The sequence below is a fragment of the Eucalyptus grandis genome, chromosome 2, assembly GCF_016545825.1.
Source record: "Eucalyptus grandis isolate ANBG69807.140 chromosome 2, ASM1654582v1, whole genome shotgun sequence".
Lineage (NCBI taxonomy): Eukaryota > Viridiplantae > Streptophyta > Magnoliopsida > Myrtales > Myrtaceae > Eucalyptus > Eucalyptus grandis.
This window is the reverse complement of record NC_052613.1, coordinates 22,002,061-22,028,778: the sequence shown is the minus strand read 5'-3', so window position 1 is coordinate 22,028,778 and position 26,718 is coordinate 22,002,061. Positions and strand designations below refer to the sequence as shown.

The following is a 26,718-nucleotide window of genomic DNA, read 5'->3' as shown; positions in this document are numbered from 1 at the left end:
TCCTAAGTTGAAAAAGTTTCTTTTGCTTTGACACAATGGAGTCGGTCCAAATTCACTAGAGCTGATCTTAAAGTCACAACATTACAACAACGTCTCCGGGATCTCATAAACCGGCGGTATCATAGTTTCAACAGCAATGAAGTAATTCGATTAAAGAGGAGCTAAGACGGACTTGGCACCAAGAAGAGCAATATTGGGCTATGCGGTCGCGAATTCAATGGTTAAGGTGGGGTGATAAGAATACTAAGTTTTTCCATGCTGCTACTCTTCAGAGAAGGCAGAAAAATCGTATTATCATGTTGAAGGATGATCACCAGCGATGGATCCGTGATTCAGAGACTTTGAAAGAAATGACAACATCCTTCTTTTCTAATTTATATACGACGGTGGGAAATAGAGATTATGGTCCTATACTTGCTCAATGTCCGCAGGTTGTCACCACAGAAATGAATGACAGGTTGCTGGATTTGATATCGTTAGAGGAGGTTCAACAAGCTACCTTTCAGTTGGGCACAACTAAAGCTCCTGGCCCTGACGGGTTCAATGGCTTATTTTACCGAGACTCATTGGGAGGTAATTAAGGACGATCTCTTTCACCTTGTAAAAATTTCTTTCGACGGGGAGGATGCCCACGATTTGAACCGGACTATCATTGCTTTGATTCCTAAGATACCTCACCCGAAAGCCTAGATCAATACGCACCAATTAGTCTTTGCAACTTTGCTTATAAAGTTATATCTAAGGTACTTGCTAACCGCCTAAAACCTTGGTTACCTAATTTGATTTCCATGGAACAGTCGGCGTTTGTGAATGGTAGACGATTCAAGATAATATACGGTCGTTCAAGAAGTTCTTCACCGGTTCGGGAATTCGTAGGAGGTTGAGAAAATTTAATGTCATTCGAAGACTCGATATGAGGAAAGCTTATGATAGAGTAGAATGGGACTTCCTTAATGACTATCTCCTAACAATGGGTTTCCATCCAAGGTGGGTACACTTGATACTCCAATGCATAACTACAAAGATCCTACGATGTACGAATTAATGGCGAGTTACTTCCTTCCATCTATCCAACTCGCGGCCTAAGACAAGGTGACCCTCTTTCTCCATACATATTCATTCTATTAGCGAATGTGTTATTTACTCTGATTACTCAAGCAGTCGACATGGATCACATAAAGGGCATTAAATTAAATAGGTGGTGTCCAACCTTATCCCACCTCTTTTTCGCGGACGATGCCATATTTTTCCTAGATGCAACTATTCGCGAATGCCAGAATCTAGCAAATATTTTAAATCAGTATTGCATGGCTACAGGACAAGAATTGAACAGAAACAAATCGGGACTTATTTTTAGCAAGAATTGTCCTTTGAGTTTACAGGAAAATCTGTCGGCTGAGTTCAGAGTACCGGTGCTACAAAGGTATGGCAAGTATTTGGGAATCCCGTCAGACTGGGGTCGATCTAAAAAGGAAATGTTCTCTTGGCTTTTGGGGAGAATACAAGGAAAGTTAGAAGGATGGAAAGAAAAGTTCATTTCAAAGGGAGGTAAGGAAATTCTCATCAAATCTGTTATCCAAGCAATCCCTCACTATGCGATGTCGATTTTCAAACTCCCTTTGTCTCTTTGTAAAACAATAGAACAGAGCATTGCTCGTTTTTGGTGGAAGAATGATCAGAATAGAGCAGGGATACACTGGAAGAAATGGGATATTATGAAAAGGAGTAAGGAAAATGGCGGTCTTGGTTTTCGTGATCTCATCGACTTTAACCGAGCTATGCTTGGCAAACAAGCGTGGAGATTGATGCAACAACCTCAAGCTTTATGGAGTCAGATTTTTAAGGGGCTATACTATCATTCTACAGATTTCCAAGTGGCGGCGAGAGGACATCGACCTTCTTGGGGATGGCAGAGTATTCTTGTGGGTAGGGATGCAATTTTGCCAAACGTTAGATGGTCAAGTGGGGAATGGAAGGAATATCGAATCGAGAGGATAGATGGTTACCAAGAGGCATTCTTGGTGGACTGCGACAAGAGAAGAACCAAAATTGGTGGCTGATCTCATTGATCCAATCCACAATAGATGGAATACTTCGTGATGAATAATTTTCTAGATGACGGTATAATCGCAGGGCCCTAACCATTCCGGTTAGACCGAACATTGCTTTGCCCGATAAAATTGTCCGGACAGCCACAAAGGATGGTAGCCATACGGTGAAAAGCAATTATCATGCTCTGTCTTCTATGGACGTAATACACAAAGCAATAGTATCGCATCAACTTCTTATCAGCATCCTAAGCTATTGTGGAAGAAAGTATGGGCTATGCGAATCGCTCCTAAACTAGCGTGTCTTTCTATGGTCAGTTTGTCAAAATGCACTCGCCACTTCGACAACTGCTCGGAAGACACATCATTGCCGAACCATTTTGCCGTTTGCAAACAAAACATCCCGAGACAAAGTAGAACACTTATTTCTATCTTGTTCGTGGACTAAAGACATATGGGACCATCATCAAATCAATATACAGGTAAGTTCTACATCGATTACTCGATTCGAAGTTTGGTTAATGTATACCATTTGTATTGCCGAATTGCTTACAGTGGACCTTGTTGCCAATGTTCTATGGCAAATCTGGAAAATGCGAAACGGTTTTATCTTCTGTGGCCAATGTCCGGACCATTCTTTAGCAGTGGAGAATGCCTTATCGCAGACGCAGCTTTTTCGGGTTTCTGGATCTCCCTCTCTGTCCCGACCTATAGCACAACCGTACCCACATCAGCTCTGGAAACCACCGGATCCAGGCACCTTAAAATGCAATATTGATGCTTCGTTCAAACCAGGAGACACGAGATGGATCTATGGCATCGATTTGTAGAGATCACTATGGCCGACTAACCGATATATACTCTGCTCGTTTCCCAGGCCGCTTCGCCTCTTATAGCGGAGTTTCGAGCTCTAACCTTGCTCTTCAAAGATACGCTACATCGGGGCTTCATCGGGCTCATATAGACTCGGAGTCGGACTGCAGCATCGTTGTGGCAGCTGTAACAGGGGAGGATCCACCGCCATGGGAGACGCGCGTCTTATTTGCGGAGCCGACATCTTTTCTCCCTCTTTTCCCTAACCTGAACGTGCGCTTCTGCAAGCGTGAAGCTAATGCTGTGGCTGACTGGGCCGCGAAAGCCCACAATTCGGCCATGCAGGCCCAAGACTGGAACTTATCTCCTCCTTTCCTTTTGCTAGACCTTGTGTATGTTGACGCTTTAAAGGCTGGATGTAAGTTACCGAAGCTATAATATTTTCTCTGTTTTCGTCCAAAAAAAAAAAAGACAGCGCTTCCACTTGATTCATTAGGGGGAGCAGAGGAGGTCCAAGCAGTACAGACATAATTGTACGACAAATGGCAATTTTCTTGAATCATAAAGAAAATGCAAACTCTTATTTCTCAACGTAGAAGTGAAACGAATAGTTTGCAATTCACTTATGCATTCCATTAAGATGACGACGGACTACGGCAACAGTCGGTAACAGTTGACAGAGTAGCAACAATTCATTTACTTTATAACTCGTATAGAGTTGAAAACTGTGGGCAAATAAACAGCGGTAATCTGAAAAAGTGCAAGCTCTGCAGAAAACAAGAACCTTGGTCATTCCTTGCATTTATAGAGCCACTTATGAACCCACGAGAGTTTTTCAACAACTCTTTGCCAAAATGCTTTGTAAGACCAATCAGTAACGATATCTCAATCACGAGACTTTAGAATGAAAGCCTTCCGCTTCTCATAAATAAATTTTTACAAGAAGAAGACAATGAAGAGGTAAACCAGCTTGGAGTAGCACGCCTTAGTTGGCAAAAGAGGGAAGGTTCTGTGCGAGAAAATATTAGGTGCGCCGGGCGCTCCACGTCATCGTGCGCCCACCCAATCAGGATTCGACACGTGTCACCACCCGGAGTCAGGTCCCGCTTTTATTTTTAGCCAAACTTTTGCCCATTCCTTCTTTCTCTCTTCATTAATGGCTGCGTCCTTCTCCCGCCCTTTGCATTTGAAGCTTCTCCTGCACAAAGTCTCTTTCTCACAAAAATTTTTGGAGGTGTTTGGTAACGTTTTTGTTCAAAAATTATTTTAGATGACAGAAATAGAAAAAATTATTTTTGTTCAGGGGAACAATTTTTGATCAGAAAGACGTTTTTGATAAATTTGTTCCAAGAATAAAAAATGAATAGAAACAAGTTTGGTAAATTTATATTCTTTTTGTTTCTTTTAATTTTTTAATATATATTTTATTTTTTCTTCTTTTGGCCGGCGACCTTGCCTAGCCATGGTGAGGCTTGCCGACCCGGCGAGGCTCACCGGTGGCTAGGCGAGCTCGACCTTGTCGGATCTGGGCGAGCCCAAGTGTCGCCGGCGCGAGGCAATGCTCGAGCTCGCCTTGTCTGGGCGAGCTTGGCCTCACCCAGATCCGGTGAGGTCGCCAGCCATGGTCGAGACCAACGACCGACCAAAGAAAAAAAAGAAGAACAAAAAAGAAGAAAAAGAGAGGGAGGGAAAATTTATTATTCAAAAGTGTTTTCGAACCAAAAAATAATTCTTTTATTTCTTATTTCCATTCCAATTTTATTTTGAAAAAAAAAATTAAACAAAATGCAAATAAATGCATTTTTATTCTTTTTTTTGAAAAAAAAAAAAATCTATTCATAAACAACGAAAAAGAACACAAATATGCAGGTCCTTTCTCTTCCGTCTTTCTCCCGCACAAAGTCACGACGCCTCCGCTGTCCTCGAGACACTCCTCTGCACAAAGAGGCGCCATTTTAAAAAAATTTCAGTCGGAGCCGAGGAGCAACCGATGGAAGTGGGAGGTGAGCGGCTTCGAGCCGCGCCGGCCGAGCACCCCCTTCGTCCGGCGGTACTCGATCTCTGCCGCCGCCGCCGCCTCCGCCTCCTCGCCGCCCTCGCAGCTCCCGCTGGCCTCCAAGGTCCAGCGGCTCGCGGACAATGTCCAGGTTTTTCCGAAACGCTCCGATCGTCTCGCGCTTTGTTTTGGCTCCCGATTGAGTTGGGGGATTTGCCGGTTTCGAATTTTTGCTTCTTGCTTCGGTTGATTCCTTCTCTGTTGCCGAGCTCTGAGAAGAGCGATTTCCGGATGCAGCTTGCGAGGTAGGATTACTTGGAGCTGAGACAAGAGGCGAGCGAACTGCAGGAGTATTCCAACGCGAAGCTCAATCGAGTCACGCGCTACCTCGGCGTTCTCGCCGACAAGACGCGGAAAATAGGTGAGGCGGTGCGGCGTCTGTTGTGCCCCGGTGCACGTTTGCTTTTTCATTTTGGTTTTTGATAGGTTCTATGCTTTGTGTCAGATCAAATCGCCCTTGAAGGTGAGGCTAGGTTAGCACCGCTCGTCAGTGAGAAGAGGAAGTTGTTCAATGAGTTGTTGACATCCAAAGGTCAGTCTTTGGTTTCATAATTGAGTTCTCCCACTTTCCACACGAAGCACGTGGAGCGGAAGTACTTGGATACATGAGCCGATAATTCAGAAAATTTCTAGTTTGAATTGCAATTCATTTTTGGAATGATGTTCCTGTTGGTTGGATGGATGGGTAGAGATAGCTTGTTTGTATGGCAATTTTGCAGTGTGTAGTAGGAAGACAAAACTTGATTTTAACGAGTAAGATCGAGTTGTAATATGACTGATAGAGTTATAGCGATGAAATGCACATTGACTTGAGATAACAGCTGCCAGTTGTGATGCATTTTTCTGATCATTGTTAGTCTGAAAAAATTGAGCTGTTTGTTAGTTCAGGACTAATTATGCCTCAGAGATACTAGATATCAAGAACATAATTGATTTTTTACTCTGTGTATCTTCTTCCTCCTTCGTTAGGATCCGTCTGATACTTTGATTGATGGTTACATAGAAATTGAATCTCTTGGATTAAACTAATGGAAGAACTCCCAAGAAATATGATTTCTACAGTCACCTGTGATATAATTTCCATTTGGACTCCTTTCACATCATCAATTCACCATTGATTGCCCAATCACTAGATTGGTCGACCTAAGTTATACTAATAGTGTTTAAACTTCATGCTACGTTTCTGTCCTAAAGGAATGCCTGTCAGTTACATTTTATGGCAGATCTAATGGACAAGAGTATGTCATGCTGACATTGCATTTTTATGTTATTCTTTTTGGCGTGTACGTGACTCTTTTGCAAAAGATGTGAGATAAATGGAGTCAGCCAGTCGGTAGTATACTCAATTGGAAATTCTTTGTGCTTGCTATTGAACAAATTATGAATGTATCTCTCTTAATTCTCTGCAGTTGTAACTGCCACCGTACATTTGTGGGAGGCAATGGTTGCCTAACACTTCATACTTTATGATTCTCTGGACGAACCAGTTGTGTGGAGGGATTGCACTTTGTTTTGAATAATAATCTTATCTTGATATTGGGTGATGATGATAGCACTTCCACCTCTGGAATTGCTCCTGTGCAAAGATGAAGAGATGTCGAATAGTTGAACGATAATTCTTCTCTTTGACTATTCGGCATACAACAATAGGAGCACATGATTGATGCCTGAAAGGAGTTCCATCTTTGTTTCTCCTTCTTTGTATGGCAGCTCTGTTTCGACACTCTCGTAGCTTACAGATTTCACGAAAATTGTGAACATAACTCCATATAGTTTAAAGCATTTGGGCTCGATGGGTCTATTTGTTGGCCCATCCTCAATGGACCTCATTTTAGTTAGAAAACAAGAGGAGAGTTGTCTTTCCGCAGAGTTGCTAAATAGTGAGGATGTTGAGCTACAGCAGGCTTTGCTCGGCCACCATTTCCCTCCCTCCCTCCCTCCCTCCCTCCCTCTCTCTCTCTCTCTCTCTCTCTCTCTCTCTCTCTCTATGTGTTGTTGTCACCAAGTCTCTTGTTCCTTTTAAGCCCAACCTTAGTAAAAGTGAGTACCGGCACTCAGTGGACAGGCTATCCACCCTAAAGTGGTATTGCCAACCATTCTGGAGGAGCAGTTGATTCAGCATTTTCTAGTCTTTAGGAGTGATATGTAGCTTGAGCAAAGATTGGATTAGTCTACACTGCGATATGTCTAGGCTTTAGCAAAGTACTTGCCCATTTGATCTTTCATTATAAATGTCAATACCCACATGTGCTTCTGGAGTATCTGCGATCAAATTATTGGGCGTAGTTTGTAGTTGTCATTTATATATTTATGGTGGTTGCTTGTAGGCCATTTCTTCATGGTTCCATGGATTTTGGATTATAACTACAAGTATCAAAATTGTGGGTTATTCTATTGAGAACTCATGGCTCAATGCTCTTGCCTATTGTGCGTTTGACTATCTTTACCTGGGACTATTTTCTTTGGTTTTTGGTATTTTGTGATGGACTCATGATCATCATCAACTTAGTTTCCGTGTTTGCCTCTTTCATTAGTTTGATGGGAAGGATTAATAATTGTTGTTTCCTTTTGATAACAGTTGTTTTTCTAAAGTTAAGTTTTGCTTACTAGGAGGTCTTTCCATATTACAGAAATGTCCCTAATTCCCTTCTTGTGCAATATGCAGAGTAATTATGATAGAAAAGCATCACCTTTTCTGGCAAAAGAATTACTAAGAATTTATACAAAGGAGAAAAGTTGGAGGGAGCAACTCTGGAAAAATGGCATTGTAAAATCATCTCCAGTGCCACCACGGACACGTCCTGAATGTGTGGGGACTGAGGAGGTACTCGACCTTTCATGTTTAACTCTTGCTTTCTGATGACTTTGTCAATATGATGCTAGTTGATGAATTTTTTTTGGTTTTTTTGTAGGATCCTAAGTGCATTATATGTCAGCAATATCTTTATCTTTCTGCAGTTGTATGCGATTGTAGGTCATCTGCTTTTGTTTGTCTTGAGGTATGTGGAAACTGTGTTCTGGTCTATTATCTTGTCAAATTAGTTGATTTGTAGTGCAAATACAAGCCTAGTGCATGTGCCATACTCCAATGTCAAAAACATTTGCCCCTGAAGGGGGATCTTGAACTCATGGAACTTGGATTATTCCACTTAGCTGGGCACAATGAGTGAAAGCATTCACGACTAGGGCCTCTGTCATAATGAAATACATCCTTAGAGTCATAATGTTAAAAAGCATATAATACGATTGAATTTGCAAGGAAAAATCTGATTACATCAATGGTTCTGGTTCTAATTTTGATTTGTCACATTACTGCTGGTGACATATACTTTCCTGTCTTTGATCTGACATGGCACCGTAAATAACATCTTCTTTGGTTGGGCTCATATTCAAAGAAATGGATCACCCAATCATATGAAGTGTTTCTTCTTCATCATCATTTTTGGGCTTAAAGCCAGAATTAGTAATTCTCGATCTCATCATCAGACCCCTTTTGTGCAGCACTGGCAACACATCCGTGAATGCAAACCCAGCAAACATTGCATCCTTTACCATCATACATAAGCATAGTTAAGTGACTTGCTGCTCACTGTCGATAAATACAATGGTGAGGTGACTCAAAGGAGTAAGGTGCTCCAGCAAAGATCTTTCTCCAGTGAAACAAGTTCTTCAGCGAAAAAGGTATTGTCAGATACAAGACTTGCTTAGTCAATTAACAAAGAGACTGGATGAGGTATCAAATAAAGCATGTAGAAAACAAATTGCAGCAATTAAAACAACTTCAGCCTTGGTGTTCATTCTATAAATTTATGACTGGATGAGGTGTCAATCTTAAGCAAGGTGGATCGTCTCATTTTTATACTTACTAGGTATTATATGGTCTTTGTTTTATGGAAGAGTCTAGCTGAAGTTGGTTTTATTGCTTTGGTCTTAGTTGCCAATGTTTTTTACTGGTTGACTGGCAAACTATGTACATTCTAGGAAATTCTTTTCTACCAAGGTCACTGCATAATTGTTTGGTGTTGGAATAAATGTCAATGAAGAACAAAGTGAAATTTAGTGGTGTTTAGTGAGGTTTGGAATCTGTGCTAATCTCCTCTTGTTCTTTAATATTGTGCTGGGTTGATTGTCCTTGTCAAGATTGTTATCTTAGTTTGCCTTTTGTTCTTCAGTAAGAGAGAATGTTCTTCTGGATTATATGTTCTTGTAGGTAAAAGGTGGCCATGCTACTTTGGCTCATCTTCAAACACCTTCTGTTGATTTCTTGCGCATTTTTGGATTTCTCAGGTGTCTTGTCGCGGGAGCATATACATAAAGAAGCTAAGGTCACCTGCTGGAGTTGAATTTTATTGATTTCCCTATGAGTGGCATATTGGTTCAAAACCACTTCAATTATTTTTTTTACAGCTGATCTGAACCGTTTGCAAGATGACGGTAATTAGGCAATCTGAAGTTCGCCAATTGAACTCCGGATCGATGGCTGCTTGGAAATGGTGCAGGAATCTCTTCGACATAGGTGTATATCTGTAGACTAGACCCTCATAGTGTGTACATGAATGTAGCTTTAAAGATTGTTAAATGGTTGCGTGCTCAAATTTAATGGGCACAAATTTGATGTTAGATGGTTGCCTGCTCACTATTATCTTGCTGTACATAGACACAAGGTCATTATGAGTTATGAATGTGACCAATGATGTTGCACTGTCCAGTAAGTTCTCTTTTCATGTTCAAAGGCTAGAGAGTTTTGTAAAATCATTAGCTAGCCATTTTCTTTATCTATGTGGTGCTTTAAAACAAGATGTTTAAACATGGTTTATCTATGGCTCATATATAGAAATGGTCTATATAATATTTTCTGCTTCGGATGCATGTGAATAGGCAATTGTTCCTCTATGATAGGAGGAGCCTGCGATTTGCAGCCAAATTAGCTCTTCACTGACTCTGGCCTTTGTGATTGTTTTTGGTGTGAGGATCATCCGTTAGGACGAGGTCAAAACCATTATAAATCATATGGAACAAGTTGGGCAGTCTTTGGACGCAAAAGCTCATTTCAAACCGCACAAACCTTTGGCTAAGTCATCCTCCATAACTTCCACATTGGATTGTCGAAAAAGAGGAACTTATTCGATTCAAGTTTAGAAGAGAGAAAGGTTGCTCTCGGAGATGACCAAGAAATCTCACAAGATGAACTTTCGTCAAGTTATCATCAATATCCAAATCCTCACATTTGAATTCTCTCATTGAAATTGTCGAAACTTCTTCAATAATGGTCGCTAAAGTGATGCTCGAACTCAACAACTCCTGAATTGAAAAATGGTAAATCTCAAATAACCTACGAAAACATCAATCTTGTTCTTTAATGTGCGGTTCATTTGCCTCATAGGCTAGTTTTTGCAGAAACCAGAATATACAATGTTAAAGATCCTCAATACGTTTATAATTTGAATTTAAGAATCCTCAATCAAACATTTATAATCTCAAGCAAGAATTTGGTCGAAATTTCAAGAAATAGCGGCATGGGAAAATATGCAATGGTAAAACAAATTTAATGATATGCCAACATAAATGTTCACTTTATTCATCCTACAAACAAAATGCACATATATTTACAAACAACAACTAAAACTCACGAACAACCCAACCAACATCTTTAGGTTTGCCAAATCTCACAATATGTCAAGTTTTAAAGCTAAAATTACTATAAACAACAGCACAACCAACATTTTCAATCTAGAATTTTCTTTCTTCTATTTTGCCAAATCTTGCTTTAATTTTGCATTGAGATTGGATTCATTGTCCACTGCTTTCCTGCTAGTCAGCAACTCTAGTAAAACAATTCCACAGCTATAGACATCTGACTTCTCTGTGAGGCGAAAAGTGCGGGCATATTCTGGGTCTATGTAGCCAATGGTCCCCATTATGTATGTAGAAGTATGGGACTTCGTTGTGCACAGGCTCTTTGCAATCCCAAAATCAGTCAGATGCGCCTCAAATTCCTTATCGAGTAGAATGTTTGACGATTTCACGTCCCCGTGGATGATACACGGACTACAATCATGGCGAAGATATGAAAGCCCCTCAGCGGCACCAAGTGCTATCTTGAGACGAGTATCCCAGTCAAGCTTCTTTTTGTTCGCAGGGCCTACAGAAATCATTAATTTGTAAAGATCTTTGGTCGGAAGAATCCTGACATAATTAAAAACTAGGACCAGTTTATTTTAGATGATTTCAATATACATGAACAGAAGAAAATTTAGCAGGAGTGAAATGAGTACTATAAAAGCCACTCCAGATTTTAAAGCCACTTCAGATTTTCACTCTTTCACGCTCGCTCAATCTAGTTCTCACGTATGATGGGAAAAAGTTTTGACACGCATATTCACCTAAGAGGCTCTTGAGCAGGACATCCAAGTCATTAAAAAGAAACTTCACTCACCATGGAGAAGATCCCAGAGGCTGACATTTTCCAAAGAAAATATAGTACCATTATAATCTATGCAGCATTGGGGACAACAATGGGACAACAATAAACTTACAGAATAGTCAGGCTAGGGGTGAGAAGATGTTCAAAGTGGCCTGAAACATGCAGAACGTATTCTAATTAATGTTTATTAAAGCTTATGAAGGATGCCAGAATTATCATGAGAGCGGACTTGGAAAAATTACATAGAACAGGAGAATGAAATAGTTATAAAGATCCTCAATCAGTAAAAAAGTTGCAGAAATGGACTCCCCATGCAGATGAAATCACATGCATAGCTTCAAAACAATCCAATATATGAGAAACTAAGCATACAGATAATGAAGCTTTGACATATTTCCAAGCTCCGGAGGGATTTGTCAGGTCAGTTTGTTGCCATGCCATGCAAGTACCTACAACATGTTTCATACCAGGTCAAGCTTAAACCAGCACAAGAAAGATGCCAACGTGACCCCTACAATTAAGTACAAGTGTAAAAAATGATAGCAAGTATCGAGGATAACGCACAACTTTTCTGTGTAGGTGAAATTTCCCAAAATAGGAGGGATGGGTCCAGTTAACATGTTACAGCTCAGATCTCTAGGCGATTAAAGAGAAACAAGATGTTAAGCAACTGTTTGAAAAACAACTATTCTGACCTTAAAATAGGAGAATGAGAACTCACAAGATTGCAAGGGCCTGCATGAGACCAATCACAGATGGAATTTTCTCTGACAGCTGATTACCTTGCAATGACCTAGTACGCAGACAGATTGCGAAAGGAATTAGGGAAAGCTGATACAGATCAAATGCTATATATTTGAAACACTCTGCAGAAGTTGCAAACACATACAAGGTGACCACTTGCAGGAAACCAATGTTGAATGGAATTTTCCCTGTTAACCGATTATAGGACAAATCCCTACCAATAAAAGATAAAAGATTTTATGATTTTAAAAAAACAGAACACGATAATGAAGTGATCGCGCAGAGAAAAGGATGAAGCATTAAATGAGAGAGAAGCAGCAAAAATTTAACTGAACCCACCTATAACCCATCTCTAGAATGGTTGGGAGTCTGGAAAGACGGTGTAAGGTGCAGCTGAACCGAAAGATGCATATATGCGTCTAAATATCTCCTCAAATGTCTCTTCATCATACTCATAACCTGCCTGTTAGCAAAAAAATTAAGATTAGTAACACATCCAGACATCGGATTTTGAGAAGTAAATAGAACTCTCAAGCTATTAGCAGAATTCTCAACTTGCAGTACTAAAATCACAAAATGTTGCAATCAGAATGACAGTTACAGCACTTCGATTTATTAAACCATTAAGTTATCAACAAAAAACTGTACAGCTTCATAAATTTAATAAGATAAACCTGGAACCAGGATTACATACTCAGACATGCAAAAGAAAATAGTATTCTAGCTGCATTAAGCAAGCAAATCACAGAGCTCCATTTCATAGACTTGGCTATCTTACCTGGACAAATGAATTTCTCACGCAAGTTTTCCACCATACAATGTTTGGCATTTTGGCAGCATATCCGAAGCATGGATATTTTTTTGCCATTTCTGTATATGCAAGTTTAAAGCCCTCATGGATGCACTTATAGTCGGGACATGGAAGACCGACTGATTTGGCAGCCATGCAGTACTAGTCTCCAAGCTCCCCTTTGTAGGCCATGAGCGTGCCAGTGACATCTACAGTGATGCATCGTAATTTGGATAGGATTTTCATTTGCAGATTCTTGATCGGGAGGATAAGGCTTTAAGAGTAAATTCTGGAGTCCACCAAAATAAATTTGGACGACCAACTGTTAAAGTAACTTGAGTTCCCACACATCTGCAAAAAAGGATGAGTTGGATTAATCAGTAAGTAAAGGAACACTAACACCAATTTCCAATCTTAGATCTATTAAACATACAAAGATAATGTCAATATGTTAGAATTTCATTCAAGCTTGTGAATTATGATGTGCACAAGAGATAAATGATCTCTACACAGGGCTAGAGAGGTTGATTCAAAGGGTTTAAATATTAATCTTGCAGATATCAGTGTCATACACAATATATGCAAGAGACTTTTCCAATTGTTTTCAGCATGATAATTGCAAAGGAAGAGGTAAGGCCTAAGTTTTCCATGCTTATTGCCCAAGCATTCAATCTACAACATGACGCTGAGGGATTCAGCTTGGAAAATGTTAACGACAAAGGTTAACCCAGCAGAACGGACAGTCCTTCCTCGAATTTGGCTTGGATTTGATGATTTTGATCCACAACATTCTCCCTAGTTCACTGAGCATGCCCATGTGTTGTGTGTGCAGTTGTAAAGTTAGATAAAAGCAAATACTCAAGAAGCAAAAAGTAACATATGCCACGGCACATTTACCAAAAATGGAGGAAACTACAGACAAATAATGAGCATAACATCCCAACAATTAGATTGTCAGAAAAGAGGAAGCCTATCAATGCATCCTTACAATGAGAGAAAGAAACCAGAACAAATTATGAGTTAAAAGACATAAAGCTAGGCAATTGGATGACCTGTTTCTACTTAAGTAAACCAGGAAAAGAAAATGATAATGTTGCAACCATCACAGATCACTCGCATCTCATCATGAGCTCAGAAAATAGGACGTGCATAGTTAACTGGCTCTGGAAAATTACATGGTCAAAGTAAAGACACGACCCAGAAACATCCTTCAAGCTAACGGAATTAATTGACACATATACTACATATTTATTGTGAAGAATCCACATTTTGAGAAAAGGGAGTTCTTATCTTCCTTCAAACATCTATAAAAATTAAATACGATGGCACCGGCAAATGGAGCTACTAACACTAGCCTTCCCAACAGAGGCATGAAACACCGAGCAAAAAAACTCGGTGGCTAAATTTTTTAAGACAGCACCAATGCTAACTCAGGAATCCTAGGCAGTTAAGTTCTAGTCATACATCCCAAGAAATGAACTACTCGCCATCCTAACAAGAACTTCACTATCTCCTAAGACATCAAGCATCAAACTAAAAAGATTGCCTTAAAACTGAAAATATGATTTACGAAGACGAGTGCAGGGTGTGAAATACAAATTGCCATCTGCTTAAACAACAAAATTTTGTTGAGTCATCACAGAATCCATACCAGCAGGTAAGATTCATAAGAAGGTGCTCTTGGGAGAAAGTGGCAATGGCAGAGGCGGCTGAGCTCAGACGCGCCTGGTGAGCTTTTGGGTGTTTGCGATCACTGAGGAGGCACAGGCGGAGAAGGTCAGAGCTTGGGACGCAGCCACGACCGGCAGGGCTCTTCGGAGCGAGTAGCTCCTGGTGGTGACAGCGGAGGCGATCGAGCTTGGAGGCAAGCAGCAGGCTTTTTGGGTGTCCACGCTCGCTGAAGAGGCCGAGGCGGAGATTGTTGGGACTCAACCACGACCGGCGGGGTTCTTGGGAGCGAGTGGCTCTTGACGGCGACGGTAGAGGCAGCCAAGCTTGGAGGCAACCGGCGAGCGTTTGGTTGAGAGAGATGGCGTTGCAGCTTTCATGGAGAAAAAATGCAGGGACAAAATTTTTTGAAAGAGAATGGGAGGGGAAGGGACGCACGCTTGCGTGCAAACGGGAGAAATCGTGCAGAGAAAAGGACGAAGCATTAAATGAGAGAGAGAAGCAGCAAAAATTTAACTGAAAACTAAAGGTGGGCCTCGGCTCAGGTGGAGCCACGTGGCGACACATGTCGAATCCTGATTGGGCGGGCGCACGGTGACGTGGACCGCCCGGTGCACCCAATATTTTCTCGTTCTGTGCAGATTGAACCGCATCTGCGAAAGAGAATAAACAGAGTGATTCCGACTCGATAGAAAAGATGTGCCAGATAGAATGTAACAGCTGACAAGATATAAATGGTTTACAAAACACACCTGGCATCGAAATTTTGATGCAGTACCAGTTTCAGTCCTGTCATCCTTTGGAGTGCCATCTAACAGTACCTCTTCGACTAATCTCTAATACAGGTACTGTTCATGTCTCTAAAAAAATCATCTAGAGCAGAAAGGTAAAATTCTCCACCTCAAATTTAACAGAACCTGCCTTACCATTGAAGATCATACAATTTTTGTGAGGCAGAAAACCACTACAGAACATCCTACACGGACATAAGTAGTTACTGGATGTTGTGTACAACGATGGGAAAGGACAAGTACCATGATCGAAAGACAGATGTATCGACCATGGGCAAAAAAGTGTCAAATTCAACTGGTGTCTCAACTTCTGTTATGTGGATAGCATCACATCCAGGAGCATTGAGCTTCCTTGCACCAAACGAGAAAAGTTACTAAGGTGCAAAGAGAAAAACCCAAAGGCAATTGTAGTTATGAACAAATGTTCAGAAACCTCTGGCCACCGCCAATGACAGAAACTTTCTCAATAGATAACAACAAAGGCAATAAATACAAGGCAATACACATGATTCCATATTTGACGACATTCTCTGCAGTCCCAATATTAAAATTCTTACGATGAGTGAGAACAACATGTAGAGGCCTATGCTCAGCAGGAATACTTCCCCATGCTTTTCTACCCGTTATGACTGCATTCTCTTTCCTAGGATCAGCTCTTAAAATATTTGAGATCAGAGGGCAGATTCCAGGGAAGTTTTCCATCCTTGCCAATACACTCAAGTTGCGGCAACAAGTAGTCAGAGGGTCCTTGGGATCAGATGGAGACCCATTACTTCTGCTGTAAGTAAGGGTCACTGAGACTTCACCGGCCATTACAGAACTCAAAGGCTGGAAACAAGAAAGAACCTGAAAATTGTTCAGAAAGAAGATCAATGCCATTAGATAAGAATTGCAGATATATACAACACCAGCAGAGTTATTTTTAAAATCTAAAAAGGACAGTTGAAAGCCTGAAAAACAGTACGCTATAGTGGTAACAATGGGATCCCTAAAATCCGTGACACTAACACCTGAAATTATGCCCACAGATCGTTATCTCAGAAAAAAGAGGTGCGTGTCTATGAATAAATTAAATCAACCAAGCTATACATATCATCAAACACAGAAAGCCTCCTTGCTAAGCTGGATTTCTCTCAAACCACTTGCACTTAACTCGACAAAGTGGTGGAAAACTCCAAATCTTATTGCCTCTTTTTTGGCATCACGTTAAGGCCATAGTTATGCAAGGCAAAGACTCATCTTTCAACTTTCAGGCAAAATCATTTGAATTGAATAATCCTCAAAACTGTTTCTCAGCCCCTTTAGCAAGAACAACATTTTCAGAGAGCAGAATGAAGCGCAATCGAGAAAGGAAAAACATCATAAAAGAGTCTCCTCCGATCTTTTTGGATGATCACGATCCATTATTACTCAAAACAAATAGAGGGGCATTTAAACCCTAGCAAGCCAACTTCAGCATGAGCAATTCACAAAGGAATCGAGAAATTCTCACGGATCTTCCCAAGAAATTCACTCTGAATATTCCTTGTCATTGTACTTTCCCCCTCTAACTTATGCCAAGACCAAACATAAAACATGAGTTCGTAGACAACGGAACTGAAGAAAAACCCAGCTTTTAGACATTTGCCAAGACAGACAACAGTCGAAAGTGAAAAGTAAAAGCAAATCGCTCCAAAGAAATACAGAACTCGCTAACTAACATAAACCCAGAAAAATCCATAAAGTAGAGCAAAATGCTCACCGATCTGCACCCGAACCACAGAATTTTGAATCGGAGCGGAACTAATCATGCAGGATCAACCAATGGGAGCGACCTCGACCGGATTTCACTACCTAGAAGTGATAAAAAAAAAGAAAAAGTCAGGGCTTTCTTCTCCCTTTCAGAGCGTCAGACAAGACGATAAGGATAAAATATGAAAGACAGGAAAATCCTGCAGTGAAAAGAAATTAGGTTTATAATGAACAGGCCACATTAATACTACAAAGAAATTCAACCATCACTTGTATTATACAATGCGCTCATTTATTCTTTAAATAAAAACTGACACGTGGAATATCAGAGAAATGAATTAAAGTCCCCAAATCCACGCGGATTTCTTCTCTTTTCCTCTCCTTCCATCTGCAGCCACGAGTCCTGCCTCCGGGCCTCCTCCTCCTGCCATCGCCACCGGCGGAGTCGGAGTTGACGGCGCCGCATCTCGCCAGCTCAGCCGTTGCCTCCAACCGGTGCCTCACTTCCAGATTTGGCGGCGAGGTCAGGAGAGAAGCCCGCTGCTCGGCGTTTCCAAATCTGCTGCTTGGCCGCCGGGACAACCGCAAGGGTGGACACGGAGGTCGGCCAAGACTCGACAGTCCACCATCGCTGATTAGGTCTTGGTCCACTGCTTAACAGCTTTGAGTCAAAATATTGGCTTTACTCTATTTTTACTCTCCTCTTATTTTGATTCTTATTTTTACTTTCGCTCTTAAACTTTCATCCTCCCTTCTTACAAAATATAAGAGAATTGAAATTCACATTTAAAACTAAATCATCCCACCCCAACTTCTTAGAAATTCGAACCCCATCTTCGCTTTCCATATTAAAATGGCGGCCAATCAATCTCAATTCCATTAACCACTAAACATAGACCAATGGCCCAGTACTACGAAAACGTGTCTCGTAAACCGTGAGCGGCAAGATGGCTCCTCGGTGGCGGAACATACGGACGTATGCGTTTTCTAACATCCTTTGCTTGAGCTTCTGAATCAAATCCCACGAGTGAGCCAGAAAGAGCATTACCAACATTGGCAAACATAGGAGAAAGAAGGAGAGTCCTCTGAACAGCAGTGACGTGAGGAAAGCTACGGAAAAAAGGGAAAAGATCCTGAGAAAGAAAAAGAAGCGGGTGCCGAGAGTGGTATGAAAGACCGGCAAACGAGCAACAAATGGAAAAGATAAGTAGCAATAGAGAAGGAGAGTGAAGATGGTAAAAAACGCAGAAACGGGATGGGTGTTAAATGGAGAATCTGATGTCCCTGTATATTTACTAGCAAGGAAGTTTGCAAGAATCGGAACGATGAAAGTGAAGATGGATTCGATTTTTTCCCATTCGTTCGGCCCCCAATGAGGCATTTTTGAATGTGGGGACAGATGGGGACAAAGGAAGAGAGACGGCCGCAAGAGAGGCCTATCGTGCTAAGGATCGAGTAATAAAACAAAGGTAGGTTGGAGGTGGGGAGACTGGAGAGTGGGAGTTTAAGTACAGGATGGTTCTGACCAAAAATCAAAAAAGTACGGATGTTGGCAGCTCACATGTGAAAGAAAAAAAGGTCACGGCCCGTACAAAAAAGTTTGGATACTAATCACACAATACCGGATTAATACGTATTAATCCAGTATTTTTGCCCACAGAGTTGACTGTGAAGTAAAAGACAGTCAACTCCGTGGGCAAAAACAATACCGGGTTAAGACACCCAGTGGCAAAAGAAGTGTGAAATTGAAAATGAATATGGGGAGAAAATACTAGGAATGTCTTTCAATTATTCTAGGCCGAGGAATTTGACATTAAAATGGATTGTCAACAAATTCTGCTGCCAATGATACTTGCGGCAACTCTCTTGACACTTGCATCTCACTTTTCTTTTTCCTTTTTATATATTAAAAATTTAGGTTAATACCCTAAAAAACCCCAAACTGGTACATTTGTGACAAATTTACTCCAAACTATTTTTTTAACCACCAAAAACCCCAAACTGGTATATCTTTGACAGACCGGCAAACGAGCAACAAATGGAAAAGATAAGTAGCAATAGAGAAGGAGAGTGAAGATGGTAAGAAACGCAGAAACGGGATGGGTGTTAAATGGAGAATCTGATGTCCCTGTATATTTACTAGCAAGGAAGTTTGCAAGAATTGGAACGATGAAAGTGAAGATGGATTCGATTTTTTCCCATTCGTTCATTTTTGAATGTGGGGACAGATGGGGACAAAGGAAGAGAGACGGCCGCAAGAGAGGCCTATCGTGCTAAGGATCGAGTAATAAAACAAAGGTAGGTTGGAGGTGGGGAGACTGGAGAGTGGGAGTTTAAGTACAGGATGGTTCTGACCAAAAATCAAAAAAGTACGGATGTTGGCAGCTCACATGTGAAAGAAAAAAAGGTCACGGCCCGTACAAAAGTTTGGATACTAATCACACAATACCGGATTAATACGTATTAATCCGGTATTGCCACACTGAGTTGACTGTGAAGTAAAAGATAGTCAACTCCGTGGGCAAAAAACAATACCGGGTTAAGACACCCAGTGGCAAAAGAAGTGCGAAATTGAAAACGAATATGGGGAGAAAATACTAGGAATGTCTTTCAATTATTCTAGGCCGAGGAATTTGACATTAAAATGGATCGTCAACAAATTCTGCTGCCAATGATACTTCGCGGCAACTCTCTTGACACTTGCATCTCACTTTTCTTTTTCCTTTTTATATATTAAAAATTTGGGTTTAAATACCCTAAAAACCCCAAACCCAGTACACTTGTGACAAAGTTTACTCCAAACTATTTTTTTGATCACCAAAAACCCCAAACTGGTATATCTTTGACAGACCGGCAAACGAGCAACAAATGGAAAAGATAAGTAGCAATAGAGAAGGAGAGTGAAGATGGTAAGAAACGCAGAAACGGGATGGGTGTTAAATGGAGAATCTGATGTCCCTGTATATTTACTAACAAGGAAGTTTACAAGAATCGGAACGATGAAAGTGAAGATGGATTCGATTTTTTCCCATTCGTTCGGCCCCCAATGAGGCATTTTTGAATGTGGGGACAAATGGGGACAAAGGAAGAGAGACGGCCGCAAGAGGGCCTATCGTGCTAAGGATCGAGTAATAAAACAAAGGTAGGTTGGAGGTGGGGAGACTGGAGAGTGGGAGTTTAAGTACAGGATGGTTCTGACCAAAAAACAAAAAAGTACGGATGTTGGCAGCTCACATGTGAAAGAAAAAAAGGTCACGGCCCGTACAAAAAAGTTTGGATACTAATCACACAATACCGGATTAATACGTATTAATCCAGTATTGTTTTTTGCCCACAGAGTTGACTGTGAAGTAAAAGACAGTCAACTCCGTGGGCAAAAACAATACCGGGTTAAGACACCCAGTGGCAAAAGAAGCACGAAATTGAAAACGAATATGGGAGAAAATACTAGGAATGTCTTTCAATTATTCTAGGCCGAGGAATTTGACATTAAAATGGATCGTCAACAAATTCTGCTGCCAATGATACTTCGCGGCAACTCTCTTGACACTTGCATCTCACTTTTCTTTTTTCCTTTTTATATATTAAAAATTTCTCTTCCTTTTTAACCCACCTAATAATTTCTCTCATTTCACTCAAATTAAATTCGTAACCCATTCTTGATTCTTCTCCACATAAACTATTTTGGAAAATTCTGATCAATTCAATCACAAGTTTTTATATAAAATTTAACAAGATATAAGGACTTTTCTTTTTCTTTTTTTCTTTTTTCCTTTTTAATGACCGGTCCACACGGAACTGAGGGCGGAAATAACGGCGCACATTCTCTCCTCGTTGCCAAACTATGAAGGACCGACATTCTCCAAAAACTTTAATGTCGTGTCGGACACTTTGACACGTATCCGACATTCCCCGACACTCTTGAACACTCGTTCAACACATGTTGAAAAATCGATACCAGGTTAACTTTCTTGACACTTTCCAACACTCGAGTTGGAATTCTAAGAAACGAATTTCCGACATGTGATTTTCAATTTTAAAAATTCAATAAATGAAAAGTCAAAATTAAAAAAAATAATAAATGGAGAAAGAAGACAAACTTAATTTTCTCTTCTCTTATGACTCCCACTTCCACGTGATACGCAATTCACCCTTTAAAATTTTTTTCTCCTCTTCCGATGTATCTAATATGCAAGTCTATAATATATATAACATGTTTTTTGTGTAAGTTTTATGAATTATTAAAATAAAGTTGAATTTGTCAAAATGAAATAATGAATTATATTAATAAATCGTGGATTAGTATTTTTAGTGTATATTCATTCTAAGCTTTTTTTTTAATTATTTATTTATTTGTGCATTTGATTCAAATTATTTTGATTAAAATAATTTATTATATATATAAATGTATATTTGATATACAATATATTTCAATGTATTAAAATTTTTTATTTTTCGGAAATGATATACGCCAAGATGTCATATCACGTCAGTATCGCGTGTCGATGTAATACTACTTAAGTCGCCGAATTCAAACTAAGTCCACGAAAGAGCACAAACACTTTCTTTTAAAGAAATCGCGATCAATATAAGTGAAATGAAGTGGCGGCACGTTGGTCCGGTAATTTGTCGCGCCCCGTTCACCAAACCTTTGCCTGAGAGGGAAGGCTGTTGTACCCTTTTTGTCCCTATTCTCCGAGAATAGACGGGGGCGTGTGGAGCGCGAGGTACGGAAGGACAGAGGATTCGATTTCAAAGACAAAATAAATAATATTTTCTCTAAAACCTCGCAATAGAATATTCTCTAAATCCCAACCAATTACGCAATAAAGAAGGAAAAGTAGGTGTGTGGAACCCGTGGCGTGTGAAAACAACCCTTCTTTCACGTGGACTAACCCGTCCTAAATTCGCTCCTTCCCTATTGACATATCCAAAAATGCATGTTGTCATAGGTCGTGCTCAATGGACCAGTTTCCACGCCATTCTCACATTTATCGTTCCAATTCAAACAAATGAACCTTAAATTTAAAAGGTCCGGTTCACTTTATTACACACCAAATAATACCATTAAAGTTTCAACAAAATAAAAATTTAAGCACTTTCGAAAAGCTACCTGAATCTGCTCAATTTTCAATTTGAAATTATCCAATAAGTGATTATGGTTATCCCAATTTTTTTATTCTGAGTAAAATAGCTCTGTTATGTTTTTTGCTTATCACTAGCAAATATTTGGTATTTTTTTAATAACTTGATAGTCGGATTTGGACATTTCTAGACAAATGTCAATTTTATAAATTCCTAAACTTTAGGCAATATTCAAACATGTCCTGAAAATTGGAAGTAAGCCAAAAAGTTCCCCAGGAGACCACACTTCCTTTCTGAAGAGACCTTTAGACCACGACGTGTTTGACCCTGGCGTCCGCTATCTAAAAACATCAGGCTGTCAAAATTCTGACTTCTCCTGCCAAAAAGGGAGAACCTTCTTATTAACAAGGTATACTCTTTATGATAGTAGTTTCAACGCCAAGTATTAACGTAACAAAGTATTAATGATTGTTGGTGCGTTTATAAAATGAAATAGTGGATGCTTGGATTCACATTGGTCATGCTCAAATGATTCTTTTGCACGTTAACCTATGATTTTTGGATTTTTATAAGTCAAAAACAAAACAGACAGAGATTTTAAAAGCTAGTCAACTAAAGAAACAAAGAAGGCGGAATGGCAAAGCTCGACAAAGAAGGGCCGATGCCATGCCTCGCTTTGCCGGCGGCCCTCACCGAGATTTCTTTGAAGTTGTTCTGCACGTGAACGTTCTTCAAACGCTGCCTCCATCTCTTCTCTCTCACTTCATACTTTTCTGTAAAAGCTTATCGCAGAATTGTGGCCCGACGCATTGTCGAGCTCGAACCTCAATCGATGCCATTAAGGTGGTTTTAATGCCGTAATGTTCATCTCCTAGATCTCGATGAAGCCATCATCACTCGCCTTGCATCTCCCATTGGAACGCCTACTCAGGATTGGTCATTTCCAACCTCCATTTAATTTAGAATCTGTGTTTTATTTTTTGTTTGGCATATATACTCCCCGATTTCTCCAAAAGGTTGAACAGATTGTTTTTAAAGAAGATCGTCTCTATGGTGGTGCCTCAGCAAAACTGGGCACTCGCCCTCGCCCAAATCTGAGTGAGGGCTGCCCCCCTATCTCACTAACGTATGCTTTGAACTTATTCTTACCTATTCTTATCGTTTTTTATTTCGAAGTTTCAGTTTCTTTTTATTTTCTACAATTTTCATTGATGTGGCGATGATATGTATGGCCACATCAACAAACAGAGGTCCCATGGCCTGAGTTGGATTGCCGCGTCAAACATCAAACGGACTAAATTAGCTTAAAAAACTACATTGGTTATATAAAAAGAGTACAAGGAACAAATTGGCCAAAATAAAAATTTAAAGACAAAATTCAACATAAAATACAAATGCAGATGATAGTCATGATATTTTCGCAAATTTTGACAAGTAAAAACAGTTACTTTTGACCCTTTTAAGCCAATATAATTCTGGGCATTCAAATCCTTGAAATTTTGCTGGTAATCGGACCAGCTCACCAAGGAATGCAAACCGGGGATACTTTTCTTAGAATCAACTACCTCGTCAAAGAATAGGGAATAGTGCCAAAAAGTCATAAACCTTTGACTTTTGTGTCGATTTAGTCCTAAACATTTTTTTGGTGCCGATTCAGTCCTAAACTTTTTTAAGTTGTGCCAATTCGTCCTTTTCGGCCAATTTTGGCCGGATTTTACTAATCGGATGCGACTAGTTAACGTGGTCTCGATTGGCATTGACGTGGATAACTTTTAATAATATTTTAATATATATATATATTATTTTTGTCTTTTTCCTCCGATTGGTCATTGGAGAGGCGACGCCGGCGAGGGTGAGGCTAACCTCGCCGGATTTGGTGAGGTCGAGCCTCGCCGACCATGGGTGAGGCTCGCCCTCACCGAATTTGGCGAGGCGAGCCTCGCCCATGGCCACCTCGCTAAATCAAGCCATGGGTGAGGCTTGCCCTCATCGGATCTCGGCGAGGGCGAGCCTCGCCCATGGCCGACTCACCGATCGGGCCATGGGCGAGGCTCACCTTGCAGATTCGGCGAGGGCAAGCCTCGCCATTAGGCCATGGGCGAGCCTTGCCCTCGCCGGATTTGGTGAGGTCGAGCCTCGCTAGCCCTTGCCCATGGTCGGCGAGGCTCGACCTCGCGCATCTAGCGAGGTCGACCTCACCCTCGTTGGCGGTCAACTGGTTGGTCGCCGAACCTCGGCGATCGGGCCGGAGGAAAAAGACAAAAAGAAAAATATTTAAAGTAAAATAAAAAAATAAAATATTGTTAAAAGTTGTCCACTTCAACGTTGGTCATGCCACGTTAATCGGCCGGTGTCTAGTCAGCAAAATCTGGCAAAAATTAGCCGGAATGACTGAATTAGCACAACTTAAAAAGGTTTAGAACTGATCGGCATCAAAAAAAGGTTTATGATTAAATTGGCACAAAAGCAAAAAGTTTAGGACTTTTTTGGCACTTTTCCCTTGTGCTTCTAAGCATCTACATTGTGGTTGTTTTCTTTCTTTTCTTTTTCCTTGTTTTCATTGTGGCCAACCTTTTCCAAATTAAAAAAAAAAAATAAAACATAGAACTAAGTGGGAATTACCCAAAAGAAATATCACATCAAGTGAGATTCTAAATTTCCTAAAGAAAGCGAGTAAACTAAGCAATCATGTAATTTCCGTGCATTGAGATTTCAAGCCTAGAACTAAGGTCACCGGCCAAGCTTCACTTGATTTAGATGAGGGCGCTATGAATCTCGCTAGCCACAGGCCATATTTCAAGCGTAGCACTAAGCTCCAAAATTTCAAAATTCAAAGGTCCCAATGAAGGTTTGATCACATAGGAAAATTTATATCATCTCTTCTTAAAATAATTTTAAAAAAATAAAAATAAATTTCTAGCAATGTCCAATATTTGATGAAACAAAGCAACTTAAAGTGAGAGAATAAGAACTTTAGAATGACTTATGGTACTTAAACTGGATGTATCTTTTGCCTTAATGCTTGGAAATCAATTTAATAAGTTGCCTCAAGGGAAATTAGTGGTGCAGAAGGCACCGTCATTCTTGTTGACACCTATTTTAAAAAAAAAAAAAAACAACAAAACAAAACAAAAAAAGCTTAGGGGTCGGGTCGGGCCGGATCCGGCCTTGGCCCGGTCCGCCGCCTTCCTTTCTTTACCCTGTGCGGCCCTCTTCGGCCCAGCTCACGTCCCAACCAGCCTTCTCCCTCCTCCAGCCATCTTCGCGCCCAAAAACCTGCAGAAAGCAAAAGCAGCAACAGCAGCTGACCCGCCGGGGGGGGGCGGCGACGGGCGGCAGAGCAGAGAAGATAAAGGCAGAAAAGGGCAGAAAGGAAGAGGGGCAGCAGGAACGGTGGACAGGAGGAACCGAGGAGGGGGAGATTGGGGGAAGGCAGAGAGAAATCGAGAGTGGAAAGCAAGAGAGAAGCTTGGCCGCGCTCAAGACCCGGCTTCCCGACGTCCATATTTCCGGTAAGTCTTTTTCTTTTTTTTTTTTTTTTGTTTCCAGAGTTCAGCACCCCTTTGACCCGAGGATCTCGTTGCTGCGCGTCGTTGCCTCTGGACCCTGCTTGTTTGTCTACGTTTATCTCAGTCGCGTTTTGAGGTCCCGTCGAGTTATCGTTTGCCTCCGGCCCGGTCGGTGTTGTTCGATGAAATGTCTCCGTGATACCCATGCAAGTCACGTTCGTCTCCCTGAAATCGTAGATCCCCTTCGTTCATATTCTGTTGGTTTTTATACGTTACTGTCGCCGTTCCTCGCTTCCTTTCCTTCGTCACGGTCGCTTGCGCGTACGTGGTGTGTTTTGTGTCCTCCGTTCCGGCGATGGACGGTGGCGGATCGCGACTCTCGCGGGGAGTGAGGGCCAACGGCGGAGTGAAGGAGGCGCTCGGGAGAGACGGGAGGGGCCGGCGGCGGCAAATCTCGGTCGAAGGTGTTGGTGCGGTGAAGGGGTCTTCGGGAAGAAGAAGGAGCGTCGGGCGTGTAGAGAACGCACGAAGAAGAAGAATGCCAAAAGGCAAAAGAAAAATAAAAGGAAAAGAAAAGAAAAGAAATAATAAAAAAAGAGAGAAAGTGGCTTCGGGAGGAGGAGTCGTTGAAGGGGGAGTGAATAGGACAAAATAGGAAAAGGACAAAAGAAAAAATTTCAAAAATTTAAAAATTAGAAAAATTAGCAAAATAAAAAAACTTAAAAAAAATCGAAAAATAATATAAATTCAAAATCTTGAACTTTCGGAAAACATTAAAAAATTCAAAAAAATGGAAAATTCGAGTTTTTTATAAAAAAAATAGAAAATTAAAAAATTAAAAAATTGAAAAATGTCAAGATATTCAAATTTTCTTTTGAAAATTTTTGCAAAAAGACTTTATGAGCTGTTTACTCAAAAATTGAAATTTCTTAACTCTAAAGTTATGCTAAAAAATTGAGTAAACCTTTAGGTTCTATCTTAGAGTTTCAATTGTTCTTAAAGATAATTACTCTTGTTTGCATACTTTTGTTATTTTGATCCTTTTAGTCTAATTAAGAT

At 40.6% G+C, this 26,718-nt stretch overlaps 2 long non-coding RNA genes across 33 annotated transcripts; one reads left to right on the top strand and one right to left on the bottom strand.

The window, feature by feature from the left end:
- Positions 1–4,752: 4,752 nt before the first annotated feature.
- On the top strand, positions 4,753–9,638 carry LOC104426204. 3 transcript variants are annotated; one of them, XR_005548120.1, is made up of 7 exons: positions 4,753–5,008; positions 5,137–5,278; positions 5,363–5,449; positions 7,583–7,741; positions 7,830–7,916; positions 8,419–8,598; positions 9,205–9,638. It is a non-coding gene; the product is annotated as an uncharacterized LOC104426204 (long non-coding RNA). The 3 variants fall into 3 exon arrangements; XR_721806.3 differs by having other exon boundaries at positions 4,754–5,008; positions 5,155–5,278; XR_721805.3 differs by lacking the exon at positions 4,753–5,008 and having other exon boundaries at positions 5,050–5,278.
- Positions 9,639–10,451: 813 nt separating this feature from the next.
- On the bottom strand, positions 10,452–17,711 carry LOC104426212. Of its 30 annotated transcripts, none has more exons than XR_005548668.1 (11): positions 17,076–17,710; positions 15,296–16,180; positions 14,527–15,196; positions 12,864–13,226; positions 12,425–12,548; positions 12,231–12,299; positions 12,063–12,134; positions 11,906–11,977; positions 11,714–11,790; positions 11,454–11,493; positions 10,452–11,059 (listed from the first exon to the last, which is right to left on the bottom strand). It is a non-coding gene; the product is annotated as an uncharacterized LOC104426212 (long non-coding RNA). The 30 variants fall into 30 exon arrangements; XR_005548657.1 differs by having other exon boundaries at positions 10,452–11,373; positions 11,909–11,977; XR_005548666.1 differs by having other exon boundaries at positions 11,909–11,977.
- Between the last annotated feature and the right edge of the window lie 9,007 nt (positions 17,712–26,718).